Consider the following 20,663-nt stretch of genomic DNA (forward strand, 5'->3'; position numbering starts at 1 on the left):
TATCTCAAACATGCAGACGAAAAAAAGATCGATGTTGTCTCTTGAAATATAAGGGTGAAGCCGTACATGCCTCTGCTTTATGTAAAGGAATTTGCCTTCTAGTGAAGTTTTCTAAATATAATTGAATTAGAATCAACGTCTCTTTAGGCATTCATTTCATGTATTACATGACATCACATGCAAAAATCCATTGAAAGAGCCTAATTGAGTAAATTTATTTTAGCTAATCAACCTAACACCCTTACGGTATCCAAGCAAAGACTAGAGAAATGGAACAAAGGTTGGAAAGATTAGAGCGAATGCAAATACAGATGCAAGAGCAACTGACCAAATTTCAACAGGAAATGAGAGATCAGATGCTAGAATTACAGAGCATTATGATGAGCCAATTCAGCCGATTGCTAGCTGGAGATTTAGAAGAAGTGAAAGACCCAGTGGTCCACTTTGGGGTTAATACCAAGGATCTTGCCTATTCCCTAGATTGTACTCCGATAAGTGCACAGATCCAGCTAGATGGGCGTTCACAAAGGGCACTCTTTACTATCAAATCCCAACATTATCAAACTGGTACATCGACACCAGTGAATCGTTTGACAAGCCTAGGATCCAATTTGAGGAACAATTTTCCTGTTGCTCTTGATAACCCAGCAGAAACAAAATGGTCGAGGGTGGAGTATCCATATACTACAAAGGCCTCAAGGAAGAAGGGGAATAAATGGGATAATGCAGGCAGGTATAACAAGGGCCACTCAAAGCCAATCACTGTGGGTAGGCCAAAGACAGAAACCACCAGACATTAGAGTCCTTTAAAGCAAGAATCTTACACAAAGACAAATATAGAAAGACTTTAGTTCACACCTATACCAATGTCATTTAGTGAGTTATACCGAAGCTTATTTGATGCACGTATGGTGTCCCTCTTCTACTTAAAACCCATACAACCTCCGTATCCCAAATGGTATGACACGAATGCACAATGTGACTACCATGCGGGAATTACAGAGCATTCAATAGAGAATTGCACTGCCTTCAAGAAACTGGTTGAAAAACTCATTAACATGGGTGTTGTCAAATTTGATGACTCGTCTAGCGCAAAAAATCCACTACCCAATCATATTGATAATGGGGTAGATGTGAGGGCAGGAAGGGGATTAGTTATTTCTGATTCAGGAGGAAACCATGGAAAGACAAGGAACCATTGTGAGTTCCATCACGAGAAGGGGTACGAGACTCAAGAGAGTGTGAAATTCAAGGCATTGGTTCCAGGCATGATGGACGACAAGGAGATGAAGCTCTGTGAGGAAATTAAAGAGGAGAAAAATATACACACAATGTTGAGAAGTGTTCACTCCAATGACATACATGAAGACACAAATGAAAATGGACCTTATTAGATATCAGCTCTTATAAATCTGGAGTGTTCTAAGCAATTGGCTTGCGGAAGAAATCCCTGTAGTCTTTAGAGCTTATTCAGAGTAATGTTCAGAACATTTTGTTGTTTAGCTTAGAAATGATAGAAATTTCCTTTGTGAAATAGGCTCATGTCTGAATGTTATTATTTTAATGAAATACATCTTTACAATTATTACCGAGCCAATATTTTCAGTCTTTACAAATAATTCCAGATTCTTTCATTCTTTTAGATTTTCTTCCAAATTATTATTCATTCATTCATAATCATATGGTACAAATAATTATTCATGAATTTATACATTTTTTTGTATATTCATAATCATATGTCACTACTATAGACTCAGATTTTCCTCTTGAGTGAGGCATGTGTTTAGAGGGATCTCATAACTTTGGAAATGACATAGATCGTAGCTTATCTTCGAACTTGTTAAGGATGGTAGAACAAGAGGATCAACAGATCCTACCTCTCAAGGAATCATTAGAAATTGTGAGCTTGGTGAAGATTAGAATTGACCTGACCGTAAAGACAAAGCAAGACTTGGTTGAGTTACCTCTAGAATTCAAAGATGTCTTTGTATGATCATACCAGGATATGCCTCGGTTAACCGCTTATAATGAAATCTGTACAACAACATGATTTCAGAAATTTGCAGTATGAATGATGTAATTTTTTGCCGGGGTAATGCTTTTCTCGTTGAGTCAGCATAGCTTTGCCCATTTGAAGTCGAGTTTCCATCCCTTCAAGATGTTGCTGGATTTTATCCTGATTAAAGAGGAAGATCCAAATTTTTCTGTCGTAGTTGTGCCCCAAAAGGCTCTATGAAAGAAATCTGATACCAAAGAAGGTTTTTCCCATACAAGATGAAAGTGGAAGATCTTAGGTGGAGGACTTTATCTATAAAAACATTGATTCTGATCGAAAGGGGATAACAAGGACTTGCCTAATCATATGAATTTAGATTCAATAAAAAAAATCAAAATCAAAATAAAAAACAAAAAGAGAAGAAAAATCAAAATCAAAGTCAAAAGCAAAAAAGAAAAAATCAAAATAAAAATGAAAATAAAAAGGAGAAAAAGAAAAAAAGAGAGGCCAAGGTGAAGACCCGCAAAGGGCGCTTTGTGACCAAAGGTGGTTTTGAGTTGAAAACCCGAAATGGGCGACTCAAATTTTAAGCAAAATAGGGCATGGGCATCACCATTATCAAAAACTTCTAATGGGCATTGCTTCATTTTTTAGATCATTAGAGGCTGCTTTATACGCCAATGACATCATATGCTTATATAGAATTCCAGAGAAGATGGTACTGGAAAATGCATTGAACTTGAACAATAGCACGATAGCTGAGGTCTGAAATCAATTCAGAAGCAGACACCGCGATTTGTCACTGAATTGCCTAGAGATGAATATCGAAACCATTTTTTATTTTTGGAAGAAAACAAAAATTAGTTGTCGATGAAAATTTGGAGTAGCCACCAATCTTTTATTAAGGTGTGATTGGGTCACCTAAAAACGACTTTGGTCTACGAATTTTAGAAAAAATGGGTTCAGGAGTCGGTTACGTATAAAGAAGGATTAGCACCCTCATAACGCCCAAAAATTGGTACCTAGTTAATTAATTAATGTCTTAATGTCGAAAATTTGAAAATATATAATTCTTAGCAAAAACTTAAAAAACGTTACGTATTAAGACCCTTATCATTTTAGAGAAAGAAAATGTCACACCCAATGCGTTAGGGCACGCCATTCTAATTTCCTCAAAAATGAATTAGGCCAGAATACTCGTGTAATAAAAGTTTAAAAGAATATCCATTTATTCACGATTTAAGAAATCGCGGCCCAATACGTTAGGGCACAATTCCTCCAAAATTCCAAACTTGGAATATTTCCTTTATTATTTTTTAGAAAAATCTTTATTTCGAGAAATCAATGCGTCACATCCAATACGTTAGGACACAATGTGTTGAATTCCCAATAATGAGTTCTTATTTTTTGATTAAAGAGAAATGTTCGATTGTTAGATTTAACGAAGAAAATCAGAACCCAATACGTTAGGGCTCAATTTCCTTGAAAATCCTAAATACAAGCATTATTTCAATTTTGAAAAGTTTAAAATCGAGTAAAAAAATGATGTGATGCTACATTAAATATACAATGCAATAATAAATATTACAATGGCATAGAAATAATGCATACAAATAAATAAATAAAACTAATATACATAAAAAAATAAACAATGACATGCAAAGTATCACATAAACGAGCAAAATAATATAAATGAAAACACAAATAAATAGCAAAAAAAATAAAAGGTACATGATATACACATTAAACTATGAAAAATACACATGAATTTATATATAAAAATTAGATTATAAAAGATTTATATAAACAAAATACATAATGCATTTGTGAAAATAGAGAAAAGTAGGAAAATATGTATATACATATAAATTATAAAATACATTTTAAAATAAATAGGTATTTAAGCATTTTCGAAAATAAAAAAAAAACATAGATATACACATGTTTTTATATAAAAGAATATTTTTTAGAAAAAAAGGAAAAAAAATAAATGAAAAAATAATAATTACATTACTAGAATTAATTAATAAAAAACTAAATTGAACTGGAATTCAAAATTTTGGAGTAAATTCGCAAATAAATAGAGCCAAAAGGACTAAATTGAACACGCGAATTACATAGAGGGGCTGGAAGGGAAGTTTTCCCTTCTCCTCTAAAACGGCATCGTTCCAGTAGGGCCAAATTGAAATTGAAAATAAATTAAAGGGCAAATTAAAAAAATAAAAAAACTTAATTGTAAAATATTAAAAAGGCGGAGGGGCTAAAAGCACAATTTACCCCTCTGCTCAAAAACACGCGGATCCTAGGCCGGGTTGGGTTGGTCCCCCAAAACGATGCCGTTTTGGCGTCTGGGGAGGCCTGGTGAAACGCCGTTTCACCAGGCTATTTAAGTAAAAAAAAACCTAAAAATTTCATTTTTCCCCTTCTGTTTAAAAAAAACTAAAAAAGCTCTCAACCTTTCGCCTTTCCTCCAGGCACCGGCCGGTCACCGGCCACCGCGCCGACCGCCGATCTCCGGCGCCGGTACCGCCGTCTGCGGTGGCCAGAAAAGGGGAAAATCCCCTATTCGATTCCTTAGGCCCCTCTAAGCCCAAATCTGGGTTAAAAATCTCCAAAAGGTAAGCATAAAACCCTCAAAAGCCCAAGAAACCTTTCAGTTTCTGGCCGTCTTTCCTCAGAGACGACTTCCTCAGCCGTTCACGGCGATTTGGGCTCAAAACACAGGTTATTTCTCCATTTTCTCTTATTTATTTTATTCGCATGTATATAAATGATAAAAAAATAAATATAATAGTAGAAAATAAATAAAAACTGTAAGTAACAACCGTTGATCGATTCTTTGCTCTTTGTGTTGCGAAAGTAATAGCTTTTTTTATTTTATTTCCGAAAAATCCCCCTGGTGCAGTGTTACAATGGCTTTTTTATAGCCAAAATTACAATATCATAAATAAATCTAATCCATTTTCTTTGATTTGCAATCTTTTTTCTTTCCATATATGCTATTTCCCTTCTTGATGCGCAGGTATGAAGATCGCACGAATATTCGGGGGCATGGTTGTGGCGGCCGAAGTTTACCGTAGAACCCTAGGGTTTCTGAAATTGCTTTGAGCCTGGGGGTTAATTTTGGGCCTCTATTTATTTTGGGTTTGGGCCATATAGGCCGGTTTGTAATTCGGGCCCTGTATTCTGGGTTTGTAATTTATATTGGACTATTGAACTTTATTATTATTTTTTTGGTTTTTATTGTTTTAACGAGCCCATGGCAAAATTGAGTATTACAGCTGCTCCTCTTTGCTTGTTATCGTGTAACGGGAACAGAGTAAAGACTTTTAAAATGCCCAATTTTGCCCGACCGTGCTGGCTTTCGGTACCCTTTTTCCTCATGTAGTCTTATTCCTTCCTACTGCATCTTTAGAGGTATAGGAACTAGTGCTTCAATCTACTCCACTGCAATGCCAGGGAGGTAGGATTTGTATGATGTAGTTTCTCAAGAGAACAAAATTTGCTATCTTTAATCTGCTCCTACTGCCACTTTAGGGAGATAAGACCTATAGCTTCAACTTGATCTGCTGCAACTTAAAGATGAATTTGAAGCGATCTACTCTGGTGTAATTTCAGAGAGTTAAGATCCATCATTCTAATCCACTCCACTACAACTTTATGGAGATAGGATTTGTTCATTCAGTCTGCCCCACTACAATTTCAGGGGGATAAGACTTTCTTACTCAGTCTGCTCCACTGCAACTTCAGGGAGATAAGCCAGATGCGATCTGCTCTCTGCAACTTTAGAGAGATAAGATCTGTAATTTTAATCCACTCCTACTGCAACTTCAGGGAGATAGGATTATTGGCATTAATCTACTCCACTCCAACTTCAGAGAGATAAGATTCTCAATCTTCAACCTATTCCTCTGCTGACCAGGGAGATAGGATTCATAATCTTCAACCTATTCCACTGCTGACAAGGGAGATAAGGCTAGGGACTTCGATCTGCTCCACTACTGCTTAGGGAGACAAGATATGTAATTTTCAACCTACTCTACTACTGCTCAGGGAGACATGATTCACAATTTTTAACCTATTCCACTGCTGACCAAGGAGATAGAATTCACAATCATCAGCCTATTCCACTACTACCTAGGGAGATAGGGCTGGGTCATCGATTTGCTTCGCTGTCGGTGCAGGAAGGCAAGATCTGCCATTTTAAACCTGCTCCGCTGCAACCCAGGGAGGCAAGGTTGGTGTCTTTGATCTGCTTCGCTGTCAGTACAGGAAGGCAAGATCTGTTATTTCTAACCTGCTCCACTGCAACCCAGGGAGGCAAGGCTGGTGTCTTTGATCTGCTTCGCTGTCGGTGCAGGAAGGCAATATTTGCTATTTTTAACCTGCTCCGCTGCAACCCAGGGAGGCAAGGCTGGTGTCTTCGATCTGCTTCACTGTCGGTGTAGGAAGGCAAGATCTGCTATTTTAAACCTGCTCCGCTGCAACCCAGGGAGGCAAGGTTGGCATCTTTGATCTGCTTCGCTGTCAGTGTAGGAAGACAATATCTGCTATTTGTAACCTACTCCACTACAACCCAGGGAGGCAAGACTGGTGTCTTCGATCTGCTTCGCTGTCAGTGCAGGAAGGCAAGATCTGCTATTTTTAACCTGCTCCGCTGCAACCCAAGGAGGCAAGGCTGGTGTCTTCGATCTGCTTCGCTGTCGATGCAGGAAGGCAAGATCTGTTATTTTTAACCTACTTCACTGCAACCCAGGGAGGCAAGGCTGGTGTCTTCGATCTACTTCGCTATCGGTGCAGGAAGGCAAGATCTGCTATTTTTAACTTGCTCCGCTGGAACCCAGGGAGGCAAGGTTAGTGTCTTCGATCTACTTCGCTGTCGGTGCAGGAAGGCAAGATCTGCTATTTTTAAACTGCTCTGCTGCAACCCAGGGAGGCAAGGCTGGTGTCTTCGATCTGTTTCGCTGTCGGTGCAGGAAGGCAAGATCTGTTATCTTCACTGATCTGCTCTCTGGAGAACATGACCTGTATAATGAACCTAATTATGCCTAATGATTAGGATGGCATAAAATGAATCAAATGCTCCTAACTAGACATGTGTGAATGGTGTTTGCACAAATGTGTAAATTTTTTTTTTCGAGAATGCTCCCACTTAAGTTGTCATTACTCGAAGTTTATTAAGGATTTAACACTGATGTACTACAACGCCTTCTTGCTTGGCTGGCTTTTCTGAAGAAATATTTAGTTAGGTTGCCCCCCACTATAAACCTCATAGTTCAATCCATTGGGGTGTAAAATTTGTACCATCATTCTCCCACTGTAACCCAAGGGTAGAAATATATGGCTTTTCCTTAATCCTCTCCTATCATAATTCAAGGATACATGATCTAAATCTCTCTGGTCCCTTACACCATTCCCAGGGTGTCGTACCAAAGGCTCATGCACAAATAAAGGCTTTTTTCTCCAAGGAAACCTCTTCCCATTGTCTGTGATCATTGTTTGCTTGTTTATTTAAGCTTTGTCATCAACACGACATCTTGTCATTTTTTCAATCAATGTTTTTGACAACAAAATCCAAATAAAAAGTCTTAATTTAGACTCTTCCTTTTTAGATTTCCAACCTTTAAACATTGTGCATTTTAAACAACAGTCCTGTTTCAGGTTCTTGTATTATTTAGAAACTTCTAGAGTAATGTGCAAAACATCCATTGTGAAAGTTTTATTAGTCCATTAATCATTATTCCAATGCAACATGCTTGCAAAAAGGTCATAACAATGGATGAGAATACAATTGGTTCTGAGCATAGCTCGAAAGGAATAGATTATCAAAAATAGTAAACAAAGAAATTGATTGGGAATATGTATCTTGGAAAAGAATGAAGTATTCCAAGAACAACAAATTCAATATAAATAGTATAAAAATTGGGTGCCCCAGATATCGCAGCTTGAGCTTCTCTGTACAAACTTTCTGAAGACCATTCTAAGTTTGACATGTGTTTAGGAGATCTACAGTACTTCATCAATGTCCCAAGATGTCGCCTACCCTTTCCTGTTGATTCAAGTATAGTAAGATCACAACATGCCTCAATCTGATCAAAATTTGAGCTGCTTTGATCACCTCATGTCTCATTCTGATCAAACTTTGAGCCGCTTTTTTCGGGTTTTCAACTCAAATCCCCTTTGGTCTCAAGGTGTCCTTTGCGAATTTTCACCTTGGCCTCTCTTTTTTTTTGAAATATTTTTTGATTGAATCTGAACTCATAGGATTAGGCATGTTCTTGTTATCCCTTCTAATAAAAATTAACGCTTTTCCAGATAAGGCCTTCTACATAAGGTCTTTCCCAACTTGGGATAAAGTTCTTTTTGTATGGGAAGGATCTTCTTCAATACCAGGTCCCTCTCAAGGAATTCTCTAGGGCGAACCTTTTTGTGAGCTCGTATCATTTGCTTTTGGCGCATTTGACCATGATGGATAAATTTGAACATTCCTCTTCAATCAGAATTGGGTCTAAAAACTTAGAGAGAAAGAATCTTGTCTTCAATAGGTAAAACAACGATGGGCCCAAGGGAAAGGCATTGCCCCAGTAGAGTTTTTTTTTGCGCCATCTTTTCTTTTGCGCCATCTTTTTTTTGGGAAATATGGCATTAATCGTGAATAGACTGCAAACTTTTGATTTTGTGCTGCTGTTCAAATTTAGTAAACTGTCAGATATGATCCTTTTGGTGTTCCATACTGACATATGATTCTTCACGAATTTGCTAACTGTCGACTTTGTGACATTGGCATATGAAGCAGCTTCCACCCATTTAGTAAAGTAATTGACGACCACAAAGATGAATCGATGATCGTCAGATTCTTTTGGCGAGATCGACCAAATGACCTTCAGGCCCCACATAAGGAGAAGTCATGTATCTCAATGATTCTTTGTAAGGTAAGATCTGTTTCTCAACTTGTTCTACCATCCTTAACAAGTCCGGAAATAGGCTACAATCTATGTCACCTTCAAAATCATGAGATCCCTCTAAACACATGTCTCGCTCAAAAGGAGATTCTGAGTCTGTAGCAGCATCACTCATGTCGTTGATATCTAGGAACCTATTGTAGGTAAAAAAGATTATACAAAGAATGTATGAATTAAAGAATCTGTACAGTATGATTATGAATGAAAGATTTATTTGGAAGATAATCCAATAGAATGAAAGAATAAAAAATAATTATTCATAAAGAATGAAAGAATATTGGCTCAAAAATGATCACAAAGATGCATTTCATTAAAATAATGACGTTCAGACATTAGCCTATTTCACAAATGAGTTCTTATTGCCTCTAGGCTGAAAGCAACAAGTGTGTTCTGAATATTACTCTAAGTAAGCTCTAAATACTACAGGGATTTCTTCTGCAGTCCAATTATTCAGAACACTCCCAAGTTTATAAGGGTGGATATCTAACAAGGTCCTTTTTCAATTATGTCTTCGTATATGACATTGATGTGAACCCTTCCCAACACCTCTTCATTTATTGCATTCTCCCTATTATCAATGTGGTCAGGTAGCAGATTATCTGCACTGGAGGCTTCATTGAACTTGACAATGCCTATATTAATAAATCTTTCAACTATATTTTTGAATGTGGTGCAATTCTCTATCGAGTGCCCCGCAATTCCTGCATGGTATTCACACTGAGCATTCGCGTTATACCATTTAGGAAATTAAGGCAACATTGATTTCTGGTAGAAAGGGTACACCACATGTGCATTAAATAGGCTTTGATATAGCTCGCTATATGACATCGGTATAGGCGTGAATTGAGGCCTTTCTGTATTTTCCTTCGTGTAAGATTCTCGCTTTAAAGGGCTCTGATGGCTGGTGGTTTCTGTCTTTAGCCGGCCCACAGCGATTGGTTTTGAGTGGCCCTTGTTATATATGTTTACATTATTCCCCTTATTCCCCTTCTTCTTTGAGGCTTTTACAGTATCTAGGTACTCTACCTTCGCCTGTTTTATTTCTGCTGGATTATCAAGAGCAACAGGATTAGCTAAATTGGATTCTGGGTCTGTCAGGCCATATACTGGTGTCGATGTACCAGTCGAATATTATAGGGATTTGATAGTAAAGAGTGCCTCTTGTGGACATGCGTCTGGCTGGGCCTGGACACTTATCGAGGTAAAATCTGGGGAATATACAGGGTCCTCATTATCATCCCCAAAGTGAACCGCTGGGCTTTTCCCTTTTTCTACCCCTTTACCTAATAATTGGGTTAGTTGGCTCATCATATTTATTTGGAATTCTAGCATTTGATTCCTCATTTCTTGTTGAAATTCAGTCAATTGCTCTTGCATCTGTTTTTGCATTTGCTCAATTCTCTCCAATCTTTGGTTCATGTCTCCTAACTTTGCGTGGGTACTATAACAGTGTTTGGTTGGTTGGTTGGTTTCCAGATTAACTGAGGAGTGATTTAAATTAATTAGAATCTTTTAATACTTTTTAAATGCATATGAAGTAATGCAGTGCATGAAATTAATGCAAAAAATGCGTCAATTTTGATTCAATATCATTTAAGAAAACTTTACTAGAAATTAAATTTCTTTACATAAAGTGAATTACAAATAAGACTTTGCCCTAGTACCCAGAACTCTAATCCTTCTAAGTAACAAAGCTAATTCTTGCCCTCGATCCGATTCTAATTCATATTTCACACTCAGCATGTCAGCCTGTACTGCTAAAGTCTGTATGTGATCAGCTACTTCTCGAATCTGGACCACAGCTTCTTCCATAAGATGATCTCTACTCCTAACTTGACTCTGAAAGTAGCGGAGCTGTTCATTATCACGACTTTCATTTGCTTTCAAGTACTTGATTTGGATCTCACAACTTTGCAATGCCGTTTCTAGCTCTTCGATTCTTTTCTTCATTTCTTCAGTCTTGCTCAAGCTTGCTTTCAATTATATTGCAAGATTTCGATTTTGATACTGACGAAGAGATCTTTCCAACACGATCACCCTACCCTTTAACTCGCCTTTTTCCTTTTGACTTTCTGATAAAAATCTTTTCTAAAGCCTCGTTTCGCCTCTGCATCTCTTGAAATTTCTGTTCCCATCTATCGGCTTTGTCCTTTACTTCTCGAATTTCTGCTCGCCACTGTTCTGAAGTTTTTCCTAACTAGGCAATTCTCATTGACAAACGTAACTTTTTACAATCCGTCTTCAGACTACCTAACTCCTCCTCAGCCTTGTTTTTCTCTTTCCTTAATTTGTCAGTTTTGAGCTTCTGAACGTCTATGTCTAATCTCAAGTTCGTCTTTTCTTCCTCCACTTGCTCTATCTTCTTTTCTAAATCCACATTTCTTCTCTCAAAATCTTGTCTTGTGATTTCCAACTCAGAAGGGATGACTCGCGAATGCTCCTCTATTGATTGGCTATTTTCCTGACTTATCTTGGGTATATTGTCATTGATTCTCCTAACCCACCATTCATTATACTCAGGAGTTGTCATCGGACCCACAGCTAACCCTTTCATTCGGCGAATCTGTTTCCACGCGCTAGACATCTCTTGAATCTTCTTTCTATAACCATCATCTTTGTACGAAAATTCACAATCAGCTATCCCTTAGGTCGCAGGTATAAATTGTCTTGACCTATACTATCTTAGCACCAATAATGGGGCATATCCAATAGCTCCCCAAATCCCAAGTAGTGGAACCCAATCGAAATTACCACACCTATACAGGTTCTCATCTGGAAGCAACCAATGAGCTCTCCACTCAACGTTTTCCTCCTGAAGATTTTGAAGAATTGCCATCCACTTCTCATCCGAAATGTCGTCTCTCCTCGGCGTAGCTACTATCTCCTTTAGTGGTGAATAATTTTCAGAGAAAACCCGATACGAAACCTTATCCACCTTCCAAAAGTGACTGTGAAACCATACAAGTAGAAGCTGTGCACATCCAATAAATCTGCCCTCACCTGTTTTCTGACATGCACTCAATGACCTGAAGGTTTCTGCCAAAATTGCTGGAATCGGTGTAACCTTCTTATCAAGCCGGTCAAATAAATCGGTGATTGCTTCATCCATATGCCCTAAGGCCTTGGGGAAGAAAACCAAGCCGTATATACTTAAAGCAAAGACATCTAACCTATTTCTCACGTCTGGGTGCGTTAGAATTGCATCTTTCAAACTTCTCCAAGGAAAGTATTTACTATCCCCCTTTTGCTTAATCCGTGCAGCAACCCACTGCTCACTCATCCCTGTTATACCCATCAGCTTCTTTGAAAAGGTTGGCACATTTACCGCTCTCGAGTAAACCCTGTCCACTTGAAACTTTGAACATCAGAGTAAAGCCACATATTCTTCTATCGTAGGCACTAAATCAACCTTCCTAAACGTGAAGCAGTTGTAAGCAGGATTCCAAAACTGGGCGACGGCTCGAAACAAATGCTTGTCTACCTTCACATCAAGCAAATAAGGCAAATCCCCATAATTATCATAAAATAACTGTCTAACCTCATTATTCCACTGATCCCAGATTTCCTTCAACTCCTGCAAATTTTTTTGAGTTACACTGATGCGAGTAAAATCCCATAATTCCGATACATACCCATCAGCCAAGCTATCACCTTTCTCTCGCTGTGTTGTTTGAGACCAAGTTCGGACAGCCGCATTGTCCTCCATTTTATCAAGAAACCCTTTTTGCATGACAAGCTTTCTATCTAGCAACTGAATATGGACTGACGCCTTTTATGATGAAATGAAATGCCATGTCATGCAATCAAAATAAAACACGAAAGTCAATGTCAAATATAAACATATAATCAAAGAAGAATAAAACGTCTATTAGGACATCCACTAGGGTTTAGTGTGGTTCTACCTAAGGCAAGTTCCTAAGGCTCATTATATGCGGTTCGGCTCTAAAGTAAAGGTACCCGAACCAACAGAGTCCTCGATCTTCACCCATTATAGGATCATATATATCAAGTTCTGTTCAGGGGGACACATTTTCCCTATGACTATACGGAGATGAAAATCTCACGAAGGCATAGGTACTGATGTATCCCGAAAGTGATCCACTATCCTATACGAAGGTGAAAACCTCATGAAGGAATAGTTTCTCACTCCCACTTAGAGGGTAAAATTATCCAGTACATGTAATGTACAATGCAAAATAATTTAAAGTACTTAAATCAATTAAGCATGAATGCAAGAGGATTTTTAAAACGAATTTCATTTTTTCGACTAGAAGACAAAAATTAATCAACTTTGTGGCTCGACTCTATTATTTTTTTTAAAAATGTCCCCAGCGGAGTCGCCAAGCTGTCGAAACCATTTTTTTATTTTTGGAAAAAAAAGTTGTCGATGAAAATTTGGAGTCGCCACCAATCTTTTATTAAGGTGTGATTAGGTCACCTAAAAATGACTTTGGTCTATGAATTTTAGAAAAAATGGGTCTGGGAGTCTGTTATATATGAGGAAGGATTAGCACCCTTATAACGCCAAAAAATTGGTACCTAGTTAATTAATTATTGTCTTAATGTCAAAAATTTGAAAATATATAATCCTTAGCAAAAACTTAAAAAATGTTACGTATTAAGACCCTTATCATTTTAGAGAAAGAAAATGTCACACCCAATGCGTTAGGGCACGACATTCTAATTTCCTCAAAAATGAATTAGGCCAGAATACTCGTGTAATAAAAATTTAAAAGAATATCCATTTATTCAAGATCTAAGAAATCGCGGCCCAATACGTTAGGGCACAATTCCTCCAAAATTCCAAACTTGGAATATTTCCTTTATTATTTTTTAGAAAAAATCTTTATTTCGAGAAATCAATGCGTCACATCCAATACGTTAGGACACAACATGTTGAATTCCCAGTAATGAGTTATTATTTTTTGATTAAAGGGAAATGCTCGATTGTTAGATTTAATGAAGAAAATCGGAACCCAATACGTTAGGGCTCAATTTCCTTGAAAATCCTAAATACAATCATTATTTCAATTTTGGAAAGTTTGAAATCGAGTAAAAAATGATGTGATGCTACATTAAATATACAATGCAATAATAAATATTACAATGGCATAGAAATAATGCATACAAATAAATAAATAAATAAAACTAATATACATAAAAAAAATAAACAATGACATGCAAAGTATCACATAAACGAGCAAAATCATATAAATGAAAACACAAATAAATAGCAAAAAAATAAAAGGTACATTATATACACATTAAACTATGAAAATACACATGAATTTATATATAAAAATTAGATTATAAAAGATTTATATAAACAAATACATAATGCATTTGTGAAATAGAGAAAAGTAGGAAAATATGTATATACATATAAATTATAAATACATGTTAAAATAAATAGGTATTTAAGCATTTTCGAAAATACAAAAAAACATAGATATACACATGTTTTTATATAAAAGAATATTTGTTAGAAAAAAAAGGAAAAAAATAAATGAAAAAATAATAATTACATTACTAGAATTAATTAATAAAAAAACTAAATTGAACTGGAATTCAAAATTTTAGGGTAAATTCGCAAATAAATAGAGCCAAAAGGACTAAATCGAACACTCAAATTACATAGAGGGGCTGGAAGGGAAGTTTTCCCTTGTCCTCTAAAATGGCGTCGTTCCAACAGGGCCAAATTGAAATTGAAAATAAATTAAAGGGCGAATTAAAAAAATAAAAAAAACTTAATTGTAAATTATTAAAAAGGCAGAGGGGCTAAAAGCGCAATTTACCCCTCCGCTCAAAAACACGCGGATCCTAGGCTGGGTCGGGTCGGTCCCACAAAACGACACCGTTTTGGCATCTGGGGAGGCCAGGTGAAACGGCGTCGTTTCACCAGGCTATTTAAGTAAAAAAAACCTAAAAATTTCATTTTTCCCTTTCTGTTTAAAAAAAAAACTAAAAAAGCTCTCAACCTTTCCCCTTTCCTCCGGGCACCAGCCTATGGCTTGGTCATCGGCTGTTCACCGGCCACCGTGCTGGCCGTCGATCTCCGGCGCCAAAACTGCCGTCTGCGGTGGTCGAAAAAGGGGAAAATCCCCTATTTGATTCCTTAGGCCCCTCTAAGCCCAAATCTGGGTTAAAAATCTCCAAAAAGTAAGCGTAAAACCCTCAAAAGCCCAAGAAACCTTTCGGTTTTCGGCCGTCTTTCCTCGGAGACTACTTCCTCGGCCGTTCACGATGATTTGGGCTCAAAACACAGGTTATTTCTCCCTTTTCTCTTATTTATTTTATTCGTATGTATATAAATGATAAAAAATAAATATAACAGTAGAAAATAAATAAAAATTGTAAGTAACAACCTTTGATCGATTCTTTGCTCTTTGTGTTGCGAAAGTAATAGCTTTTTTATTTTATTTCCAAAAAATCCCCCTGGTGCAGTGTTAAAATGGCTTTTTTATAGCCAAAATTACAATATCATAAATAAATCTAATCCATTTTCTTTGATTCGTAATCTTTTTTCTTTCCATATACTACTATTTCCCTTCTTGATGCGCAGGTATGAAAATCGTGCGGAGATTCGGGGGCATGGTTGCGGCGGCCGAAGTTTATCCTAGAACCCCAGGGTTTCTGAAATTGCTTTGGGCCTGGGGGTTAATTTTGGGCCTCTATTTATTTTGGGTTTGGGCCATATCGGCCGGTTTGTAATTCGGGCCTTGTATTCTGGGTTTGTAATTTATATTGGACTATTGAACTTTATTATTATTTTTTTGGTTTTTATTGTTTTAACGAGCCCATGGCAAAATTGGGTATTACAATGAACATCAAGAAAATTGAAGAAAAATGACTGAAATTTGCAAGGACTGGCATGGGAAATTACCATTTGCCCTCATTGCTTGTCGAACATCTGTATTGGGGCAACACCTCTCTTTGGTTTACAGGATTGAGGGAGTTTTACCTATTGAAATCCCTTCTCTCCGGGTATTAGTTGGAGGGATCCAATCGCGATGTGATCAGTTGGACCTAGGAAAAGGGTTAAAAGCTATTCATCAGGGTCGGATGTACCAGAAACAAATTATACGAGCCCATAATAAACAGGGTCGTCTTAGAGAATTCCACGAAAGGGCTGGATGTTGAAAAAGATCCTTCCTCAATGAAAGGATTCTAGAGGGAAATGAATGCCAAACCGGGAATGTCCCTATGTTGTAAAGAAGACCTTTTTCAGAGGAGCTCTGATCCTGAGTGAGATTGCTAATGCTATAAACTCGAATCTAGTCAAGAAATACTTCGTTTAAAGAAGAAGAAAGGACCAAGGTGAAAACCTCTCAAAGGGCACTTTGAGTCAAAAAAAAGAATGGAAAAATGAAAATGAAAAATGAAAATGGAGAGGCTAAGGTGAAAACCCGCAAAGGGCGCCTTAGGCCAAAGGGGATTTGAGTTGAAAACTCGAAGAGGGCGGCTCAAATATTGATCAGATTGGGGCATGAGGTGATTAGAGTAATTCAAATTTTGATCAGATTGGGGCATGTTGTGATCTTGTTATACCTGAATCAACAAGAAAGGGTAGGCGACATCTTGAAGCATTGACAGAGTACTGTAGATCTCCTAAACACATGTCAAACTCAGAAGGGTCTTCAGAGAGTTTGTACAAAGAAATTCAAGCTGCGATATTTGGGGTACCCAATTTGCTTACTATTAAATTTTTTGTTCTTGGAATGATTCATTCTTTTCCAAAACACACATTCCCAATCAATTTCTTTGATAATTTGTTTCTTCGAGCTATGCTCAGAACCAACTTTATTCTTATCCATTGTTATGGCCCTTTTTGCAAGCATGTTACATTAGAATAATGATTAATGGACTAATAAAACTTGCACAAAGGAAGTTTTGCATATTACTCTAAAAAGTTTCTAAATAATACAGGAACCTGAAACAGGACTATTGTTTATAACGCACCAAATTTAAAGATTGGAAATTTGAGATGGAAGAGTCTAAATTTGGACTTTCTCTTTGGATTTTGTTGTAAAAAACATTGATTGAACAAAATGACAAGGATGTCATATTAACGATAAAGCTTAAATAAACAAGCAAGAAATGATTATCAGGCAATAGGAAGAGGCTACCTCAGAGAAGAGAGCTTTCATTTGTGCATGAGTCTTTGGTACGACACCCTGAAAATGGTGTAAGGAACCAAAACAATTTTAGATTTTAAATCCTGTATCATTGATTTGTGATAGGAAATGATTGAGGAAAAGCCATATATTTCTACCCTCGGGTTGCAGTGGGAGAATAATGGTATAGATTTTACGCCCCAACGGATTGAACTTTAAGGTTTACAGTGGGGGCAACCCAGCTAAATGTTTCTTCAGAAAAGTCAGTCAAGCAAGAAGGCGTTGTAGCACGTCAGTTACAAAACCTTAATAAACTTTGAGTAATGACAACCTAAGAGGGATCATTCTCAAAAAAATAAAATTCTGCATTCATGCAAACACCATTCACACATGTCTAGTTAGGAGCATTTGATTCATTTTGATCATGCCATCCTAATCATTAGGCATAATTAGGTTCATTATACAAATCATGTTCCCCAGAGAACAGATCAGTGAAGATAGCAGATCTTGTCTTCCTGCATCAACAGCGAAGCAGATCGAAAACAAAGCCTTGCCTCCCTCGGTTGCAGTGGAGCAAGTTAAAGATAGCAGATCTTGCCTTCCTGCATTGACAGCGAGGCAGATCGAAGATACTAGCCTATCTCCCTAGTCAGCAGTGGAATGTGTTATAAATTACAGATCTTGTTTCCTTAAGCAGTAGCGGAGCAGATCGAAGACGGCGAATCTTATTTTCAAGAGTAAGGAAGGAGATTTAAGCCACAAGTCCTATCTCCCTGGTCAGCAGTGGAATAGGTTAGAAATTACAGATCTTGTCTCCCTAAGCTGTAGCGGAGCCGATCGAAGATGCAAATCTTATCTTCAAGAGTAAGGAAGTAGATTTAAGCCACAAGTCCTATCTCCCTGGTCAGCAGTGGAATAGGTTGGAAATTATAGATCTTGCCTCCCTATGGAGTAGCGGAGCAGATTGAAGACGGTGAATCTTATCTTCAAGAGTAATGAAGCAGATTTAAGCCACAAGTCCTATCTCCCTAGTCAGTAGTGGAATAGGTTGGAAATTACAAATCTTGTCTCCCTAGGCAGTAGCGGAGCAGATCGAAGACGGCGAATCTTATCTTCAAGAGTAAGGAAACAGATTTAAGCCACAAGTCCTATCTCCCTGGTCAGTAGTGGAATAGGTCAAAAATTACAGTTCTTGTCTCCCTAAGCAGTAGCGGAGCAGATCAAAGATGGCGAATCTTATCTTCAAGAGTAAGGAAGCAGATTTAAGCCACAAGTCCTATCTCCCTGGTCAGTAGTGGAATGGGTTGGAAATTGCAGATCTTGTCTCTTTAGGCAGTAGCGGAGCAGATCGAAGACGGCGAATCTTATCTTCAAGAGTAAGGAAGCAGATTTAAGGCACAAGTCCATCTCCCTTGTCAGTAGTGGAATAAGTCAGAAATTACAGATCTTGTCTCCCTAAGCAGTAGCAGAGCAGATCGAAGATGGCGAATCTTATCTTCAAGAGTAAGGAAGCAGATTTAAGCCACAAGTTCTATCTCCCTGGTCAGCAGTGGAATAGATTGAAGATTGCAAATCCTATCCCCCTGGTCAATAGTAGAATAGGTTGAAGAAGCAAGTCTTATCTCCTTGAAGTTGCAGTGGAGCAGACAGAAGAAACCAATCATATTTCCCTGAAGTTGCAGTGGAGTGGATTAAAACCACGGATCTTATCTCTCTGAAGTTGCAGTTGAGTAGATCGCATCAGGTCTTATCTCCCTGAGGTTGCAGTGGAGCAAACTAAAGAAGCAGATCTTATCTCCCTAAGCAGTAGTGGAGCAGATCGAAGATGACAAATTTTATCTCCCTGAGGTTGCAGTGGAGCAAATTGAAGCCGATAATCCTATCTCCCTGAAGTTGTAGTGGAGTGGATTAGAGTAATAGATCTTATCTCTCTAAAGTTGCAGTAGAGAGGATCGCATCAGGTCTTATCTCCCTGAAGTTACAGTCAGGCAGACTGAGAATAGCAAATCTTATTTTCCTGGCGGTGTAGTGGAACAGATTGAAGCTACAACTGCAAATCTTGCTTCTCCGACATTGCAGTCAAATAGACTGAAGATACAACAACAAATCCTATCTCCCTGACATTGTAGTCGAGTTGATCGAAGCACAAATTCCAATACCTCTGAAGAAAAATAAGGTGGAATGAGGCTACTTGAAGAATAGGAGCACCAAAGTCCAAGCACGACCGGGCAAAATTGGCCATTTCTAGAGTCTTTGCTCTGTTCCCGTTACACGACAACGAGCAAAGAGGGGCAGCTGTAATAGGCCAATTTGCCCGGCCCATTTTGTTAAACCAAATAAAAAAGAAAGAAAAACAAAATATTAAAGTTTAGCCCAAATATCCATTTACAAAAACCCAATATTAATAAAACCCAATTAGCCCAATCAGCCTAAGCCCAACACCCTAGACCAACTAGCCTAAACCAGCGGAGACCCTAGCCCAAATACCCCTAACCCAATCATAACTCAGCCCAAATGGCCCAACACCAGAATACACAGCAGTAAACCCTAGCAACATTCAGACCCCAGCGCCGCAGCAGCTCTCTCGTCCGCGCGGGCCAGGCCTCTGTACTCACGCGAGCCTCCTTACACACGCGCCCGTGCACATCCGTACGTGCCACGTCCACCTTCCGTACTCGAACCTGCAACGCAAAAAACGCAACAAAAGAAGAAACAACAAGCAATAACAAGCAAGAAAAAAATGAAAAGAAAAAAACAGGAGAGAAAAATATATATATTTCTTTTATAATTTTTATTTAGGGCTATATAAAGTCATTTTTCAGAATCTGTAAGAGAAAAAACAATATCAATATAAAGATACAAAAATTTCAAAAAAACAGAAATAGAGCATACTTTTGAGGTGATTTCCGATCCCAATTTTCCCTTTTTTCTTCTTTATTATTTTTCTTTTTTTTTCTTTTAATTTGTTTTCATAAACTGAGTAAAGAATAAAGAAAGGGGACCTACTGGGAATCTATCGTATTCTCGTCGGCTCAAATCGCCGTTCGTGGTGGAGCCATGGTGAAGGAGCGGCGGATTCGGGTAGGGGAACGAGTGGCCGAAACCCCAATGGAGGCAGAAGCAGTTTTTTTTTTTAATTTAGGGGCAGCAGTTATTTTTTAGGTAAAATTTCGTTTAAATAACGTCATAATACGACGCCGTTTTGAGCTAGGATTCCTAGCCTCAAAACGACGCCGTTTAGAGCTAGGGTGATTTGTGCAAATGGTCCTCTCTCTTTTGTGGCGTGTTCAGATCGGTTCTTTTCTTTTTTAAGTTTGCTCTGTAGTTCGTTTCTCATTTTATTTTAGTCCATGCAGCAACACAGCGTGTTGGAGGGATGGGAATATTCTCGGATTAACCCTCCATGTTATTCGCGCATGGCACATTGGCCCTTATTTTGTTTATTTATGTTTTTCCCGATTAATTTTGTTTTAGTTGCAATTTAATCCTTTTTGTGTTATTTGTTTCTTTTTAATTAGTTTAATATTTCCATTATTATTATTATTATTATTATTAGTTTTTTACTCAATCTTATTATATAGATCCTTTTAT

The 20,663-nt window shown here is 37.8% G+C and overlaps 1 pseudogene; it reads right to left on the bottom strand.

Moving 5' to 3' along the window:
- Positions 1–9,441: 9,441 nt before the first annotated feature.
- Positions 9,442–11,071, bottom strand: LOC121219168 (uncharacterized; annotated as a pseudogene).
- Positions 11,072–20,663: the final 9,592 nt, after the last annotated feature.

The sequence above is a fragment of the Gossypium hirsutum genome, chromosome D07 (genome assembly GCF_007990345.1).
Source record: "Gossypium hirsutum isolate 1008001.06 chromosome D07, Gossypium_hirsutum_v2.1, whole genome shotgun sequence".
Lineage (NCBI taxonomy): Eukaryota > Viridiplantae > Streptophyta > Magnoliopsida > Malvales > Malvaceae > Gossypium > Gossypium hirsutum.